This window comes from Macrosteles quadrilineatus, unplaced genomic scaffold (assembly GCF_028750875.1).
Source record: "Macrosteles quadrilineatus isolate MER2022 unplaced genomic scaffold, UCM_ALF_1.0 Scaffold_6__1_contigs__length_79288215, whole genome shotgun sequence".
NCBI classification, from domain to species: Eukaryota; Metazoa; Arthropoda; class Insecta; order Hemiptera; family Cicadellidae; genus Macrosteles; species Macrosteles quadrilineatus.
Genome location: NW_026542599.1, coordinates 18,039,497 through 18,047,013, shown reverse-complemented (window position 1 = coordinate 18,047,013; position 7,517 = coordinate 18,039,497).

The following is a 7,517-nucleotide window of genomic DNA, read 5'->3' as shown; positions in this document are numbered from 1 at the left end:
GCTTAAACTAGAAATGTTTACTATTTTACCTATAGCCTACATAGTTACATGAAAAAAAATAGTTTTCTTGGAAGTTTTAGAGTTTGAGTTTCTGGTGGTTACATCCGTGTTGCCCCCCCCCCCTGAGCCCAAAAAAGTTATTTGCGAAGTGATGTCTTTGTGTTTGTCTGTATCTGTATGAGTTTGTGGATGTGATCAAAACTACAGACTACACCTGTTCAATCAAATTTGGCATGTGTGTGCTAATCTACCACAACTCCAGTAGTTTCTTTTAATTTTTATTTCTTAGGCTAATTTCCCCATAAAAACTCATAAAGTACTGGAATATTTATTTTTCTCAAAAATGGTTTAAGCAATTTTTATAAAAATGTTGTATCCTTTGAACTATTAACAAAATGGTTTAATCCCCTTTGTTGTAAAAAATTACAGTACAAAATCTCTTCAACATAGATGTTTTCACCTATGATGATATGCTATGATATTTTCATCTATGAGCTTAACATAGATGAAAACTCAAATAAAACATTTTTCCTATGGATTTACGTTATCTATTCCATCCTTTCAAATCATTTATGTCATTTCATAAGTTGATGCATTAAAAATAAATTCCATTTATATTTGACTACTTTTGTTATTTGTGGCCGTATAATCATACGAGATATAATCGTATAATATAATCAGAAATATAAGCGAGAATATAATCATAAACATACTAGATATAGCGTGCATTTCGATAATTTTAACACCCTTGGCCAAACATATTATTGGTAGCTGTTGACGTAACAAAATACAAGATATTAGTTTGGGCCTTTTAATATACCATATTACCTGACAAACAACCTTGTATCATACCATAATTTGTATTATTACAGTGCCTAGTTCAACCTGTGTTTTGTAATAAAATGTATTCTTACCTCTAATCTATTTTATAATGTTGGCGTAATTTTCCTTTTGTTTTCAAATATTCTTATTTTAACTAGATACAGTTTTTTGTATGTAGCCTATAATTTCATGACTCGATAGACTTATAAAAAGTAATAATTAAGATTAATGAATATAGGAAGACCCTTATACCCATTTTCAAAAGTGTTTGGGTAAATGAATAAAACTTAAGAGATATTGCTTGAAAAAGTGAAATTAGCATTTAGACATTGATAAATGTAATCTGACCTAATTTACTGGCCTGATGACAGATATCACCCCAGCATTACTAATTTAAAAGCACTTTTATTAAAATCTACATTTGCGTACGATATAATGTAGTGTGTATTAAAATTCCGTTGTTCGTCAAGTGATAAATTATTTGAATAACAGATCAAAATATAGTTATATCGTGTATTCTTATAAATTATATTAAAAGGTAAATATATAGAATTTTATCGAAATTTCTCGAACAGGTCTGGTGGTCAATGACCATATTACTGTATCTCTTTATTTTACAAACATAAAATTAATTAATTTAACTGGCATACTTTTCCTGTGGATCTTCAATTTAGTAGTGACTCTATAAACGAGTGTTCAGGGCGTATTTTCTAAATAAAAGAATAAGTATAAACAACCAGTTGAAACCAAAAATAATTTCAATCTAGGATTAAAAAACCCATTGGGAAAAATAGTGGGTTTTAATCAAACAAACCCAGGCCTTTGTAAACTAAGCTATAAACACTATTTATGAGATTTTACTCGAGTAATGAAACGATATAATTGCACAGTTTTGTGTGTTCATTACAAAATTTGACTTTTATCTTTTGAAAGGTCAATTCTATTAGGAACATTAGTTATTAAAACACCTATGTTTCATCACATCCAGTTGATTCAAATAAACTTAGAAAAAAATTGTTTTTATCTGTGTAACGATATTTAATGACCCGCTTCATCAAAATCTCGTTTACCTTTGTGAAACGAGCCCTTTCGTATTGGGATGGGTGGGGTAATGGTGATTTAGAATTGTTTGGGTAAGGAGGGAGAATAAGCTCGCTTTATTCTTTTCAAGCCTTATGGTTCTATTTTTTTTTTTCATTAAAAAATCTTATAACTAATGTAAAAAAAATTCATTACAATAAAGGACACTCTTTTTTCGTCAATCATCTAAGAGTGACAACCAATATATAACAATAAGTAACTAAAGTTAAATAAGAAATAAATAAAATTGTTTTTATTTTGTAAATAAAGTGGAATATGAAATTACTATTCTACTTTTAGAATAATTATCGTATAGTAACCTTTTTTAATAGCAGATGAGGGTATGATTTTGAGGTGTTTTGGGTCTGATAAACCCACAATGGTAATGACCAATGTACGCAATTCAGGTAAAACTGCCGGCGCTCCACGAAACTTAAATAGTACTATTTACTACTTACTAGGTACAGTAAGTAGTAAATAGTATTCATAGTACTGTGTACAGTAGATATTCCAATCAAACGACAGACTAACATTAACTCGTCTGTGAAAAAACAATCATACATATGATATATACAAAACATATGGTAGTACAATACAAATTTTAAGGACCCTTTGAGAAAAAATGTTGGAAAATGTTGAGAAAAAAGTGCTTGGAGTCATTTGAAAAAAAAAATCCATTAGTTCAATATTTAAAATATAACTAAAATTAGCTTTCTAAATAATGTTTACTTTTAAGAAACTATACGACTACGTTACCTTTGTAGTTGGATAGTAATTAAAGGTTAATTACATTTTCTACGAGTAGTGTTGGTTTTTACGAGGGATATTTTTTTAAATAAATTAGTACTTAGCAGTGTATGTAAATTTGTTTATTTGAATTTCAAAAACATTGAGCATTGGAGTTGTCTGCACATATATAATTATATAATGTTTACACATTACATTAGGTAAAATTGGTTTAGTTTCATAATTTATATTGTAACGTAAGTATTTGGTTGAAGAAAAAAAAATCTAACTATTAATTGTTGTTATGTATCGAAATACAGTAACTAAAGTATCCATATAACTTAATCTTATGTTAAGTTAGGATAATATGTATAATTATTAAAAGAGAATGGGGAAGCGAGCTGGTGTAGTGGTTAGAGCCCAAGACTTCAGTCCCCGGGTCCCTGGGCTAGTTCCCGGGTTCAAATCCCGCAATGTCACCCATGGGTTTTTATCTAAGTGGTAATGCCACAACCCCTTGTCTAGCCTGAAGAAATGTGAAAAACAATCCTAGATTCGTGCTAAGCGTCCTAGGAAAAAACATGAAAAGAGAGTAGGCTAACTACTCCAATAAAAAAAAAAAAACTGAAAACGAAGAGTAGGAATCTTTAATCCAACCCATTCAAATGTAAAACATTTAATCAATAGGCATTGAACAACAAAGAACCCCTATTCTAAGTAATCTACATCAAATGTTAACAAAGTCGTTTGTTGCTATCCTGTAGTAATCTAACTTAGTTAATGACAAACTCCATCTCATGTTAGACGAATGAGTTTGTTTACTTAGTGTTACAACGATGTACGATCAAACAATTTGAATAGTTACCTAAAGTAAGGTATTGCCATGCTGTCAAACCTTGTCATTGGAGGCAATTTTTTATCTAATACTCTTGAATCAATGTATATGATACTGTACCAAAAATACATTGATGAAAATACTGTAAACATTATTTTCTCTGAGGAAATAATGTAAGCAATTAAAATCATACTTAAGGGTGGCTAAGACAGATTAAATTCCCTTGATATTTATTAGTGGTGATGCATCACAGCTGGAGGTGTAGGTGAGAGTTTTTGTCGTCAGCGGCAGAAGAAGTGTTAATCAAATATCGATGCTTCGCTTTTCTACCAAACACACTTTCTGAGAACATAGACACTAGTTTCACACACCATTCTAGATTAATCTAACAACAGATGTGTACACAGAAATGGTTAATACACTTTAAAGTGAAGATATATAGGGAATATTTATTCTAGCCTATGCTAGTTTCAATGATAATGACGAATCTTTCATCAGATGAATCAGAAGATTTCACGAAAAAGAAATTGCTTGTAGAAGCCTGTAAAGGGAAAACATGTTGTATGTCTAACACATTTTTTATGTCCCACCTTCACACGCTAGGATGCTAGGTTAGGTTAGCCCGGAACCTTTGTGCACCTTATATTACTTCAGGGTAGTCCTAGAGGTTACGGCATTATCATATGGATAAATTCTATTGGTGATTGGTGGGATTTGAACCCGGGACCCAGGGCACCGAAACCCCACGCTCTACCACTAGACCAGCTCGCTTCCTTAGGTGAGTCTTTTTCAGCTGTTGACATGAAGTACATCATAATAGTTCAAGCTAAACAGTCCAAGAGCTACATGATGGTTTTCTTTCTGTTAAGTAACCTTAAAGTAAGTTCCATTCCATCTGATAGATATTCGATACTTGTTTGAGTTGAGCCAAACAAAAACCTTAAAATAAATATTCGTGAAAGAAAATGCATATTAATAACTGTCGTAAACATTAGGAAATAGCATGTAAGCATAGAAGCTTGATTAACTTGGCTTATCACTTAATATCATAATAAGGAAAAAATGCATAAACCTTTTTATAATCCGGACAACATAAAATCGAAACGAAAAGAGGTAAAATAGCTTTATGGTCCAGTGGTGAGAGCAAATTGAAACCTTGCAGTAGTAAAGTAAACCTCATGCATTGGTGATGAGAGTTACAGCTGCTGTGTGGCTGAGTTTGAAGAGTTTAGTAGAAACTGTTCCTTGACTTTATACCATTGAAAAAAATTTTGATTTCCTGTAGAATAAATTTTAACATTAATATTATTTGAATCAATAAGAATGTAATTAGGTTGATTTTAATCGCTACCTAATCTATTGTTGTATATTTGTTAAAAATATATTTTAAAAAGTGACTATAGTAAATTACAAATAATGATTATTTCATCAAATCCAAACCGATGTGAGTGCTAAGACGTAATACGATTTATTTTTTGGTATCTAAAGTTTTAAAACATTGAGCTGAGAGAAATTAAACAATATTAAAAAGGACAAGAATGATACTAAATGTCACCTTCAACTATGTACCAAAGACGTAACTTAATGGTACGAAACCTAGTATGAGGCTCATTACATTGTTACATTGGTTTTCACAGAAGATGAAATTTTGTATATTTGAGAAAATCAAAGCTAACAAATCTTATTATAGTAAACATAATGAGCTTAACTCACTAACGTTAAGCCATTTTCAATTTATTCAACGAATACTATAACACAATTCTTTGTTTGAAGTTCATTGTTGGTGGTCAAATATAACATCAATTGTAACCTATGTACAGGGTGGCGCAGATGGATCGGGTGGTTTAAAAATACTTGTCAAACCGTCAATTTTAAAGGTATTGGATTGAAATAAAGTGCAAAACGTGTAGTTACAATGGAAGTTTATTGACAAAAAACTAGTAAAGTTAGTTTTTAAAAATTACATCCATCAAATGCCTTCCTTCTCGAGCGACGCATTCTTGGAGTCGGTCCTTGAGGTTCCGCATTGCTCGCTCAAACACATCACCAGGAATTGATGTGATTTCGTTGTGAATTGCAGCCTTTAACTCCTGAAGCAAGGGTCTACATGAACAAACCCCGGACCATTCAGGAGTTGAAGGCTGCAATTCACAACGAAATCACATCAATTCCTGGTGATGTGCTTGAGCGAGCAGTGCGGAACCTCAAGGACCGACTCCAAGAATGCGTCGCTCGAGAAGGAAGGCATTTGATGGATGTAATTTTTAAAAACTAACTTAACTAATTTTTTGTCAATAAACTTCCATTGTAACTACACGTTTTGCACTTTATTTCAATCCAATACCTTTAAAATTGACAGTTTGACAAGTATTTCAAAACCACCCGATCCATCTGCGCCACCCTGTATTATGTTGTAACACATTAACATTGAAGTATTCGGTGTTAGTAAGACAAAGAAACCAACTGCAACCTCGTATTATTGATGAAAATTAATTAATTAAAACGTTGTTTTCGCTATAGATATTTCACATTTTTTTTATAATGTGTTAATGTATTAGAATCTTGAATATGTACGTTTCTACTGACACTTGTTTGCAATAATAACAATATAAAAGAAAGGAAATAAATATTGTGCTGGTTAGCTTTAAACGTGCAATAAAAACTCTTTCTTTTATAAAGTGAAGTAAGATCAAATTCTCTTTTAGCCTGAATAAAGTAAAACTTGTATAAACTTCTTCAATCAAAAGTTGCTTAAGCTATTCATCACTAAGATTGTTAAGATTAACAATGATCTTCAATGCGGGTTATCTCTGTCTGATGTTTATTTTATCCTGTAACCTTTATTTCAACTTTTTACCTTTGTAAAATGCATGCTTTGACATTTGTTTACGAGTTATAATATTTTGTATATAATTTACAACAAATTTATTGTATACTGTTTGCAATGAAATACTGTATTTAAAGACAATCAAAATAAATCACTCTATTGTATTGTTTTAAAAAGTACTATTTTGAAGAAAAAAAATGTCAAATCATGAGTCACTAAACTAGTATTTGTATTATATACAAGGACAACTAAAGTAAACCAATCAATATTGAACCACCAAATCCATCAACATTACTATAGAAATAGAATATAATATAGGGTAGAGTAGTATAATATAAATAGCGTTATTACACATTTCACTATTCCTCCATTTGACCATTTGTGTAATGCTTGACCCACAGAATGTAAACATAAACTAGCTTATCACTTAATGTGTTTTTTCTTATTCTTTTCCCTACCACTGCATGGGAATGACCGCATTTCCACGCCTGTACACAGTGCACATAGTAGCTCCTTTCCGCTTTGGAGCGGGAACGACCATTCCCGCTCTCTAAATCACTAAACCAAATAACATAGCCTATAAACAAACATAACCTAAATGACATTATTTTAAAACACAATTAAAGATGTCATCCGTACGTTATGATAAGTAAATTGTGGTGGTAAAAATAACCATGTTTATATTACGACCACAGATCATTATTGCCACTCTCGAATGTCCGTACTCAGTGATCAACACTCCAATCATCATCAGAACCAATAGGCAAATCTGATGATGATATGAATAAATACATTTTTGGTCTGATGATGATTGGAATGAACAATCGAAATCATTTACCTCTTACCATATTTTATAAGTATTTGCCGTTTTGTGAGTAAACAGTTCCAAAGTAAATGTATTGTTACAAGTGTTATTTAACGTATATCTGTACTTACATTTGTTTTGTATAGCAACTTAAATTATATACTAAATATTTGATTATTAAGAAAATTTTATTTTTAGATCGTCATTTAATATCATTTAGATTTTTTTATCTGTATTTAGGTTTTCAATAATACAGAAATCATTACAAACATGGTATACGAGGACTGCAAAAATGTCTGTAGTTGTAAGCAGAATCCTTAAGATAAAATACATTTCTCTTGGCGCTAACTCAACGTGGATTGTAACAATTTACATACGAGAAGGTTCTAGATGTTTCCACTATTGTTTGAATATTTTACGAG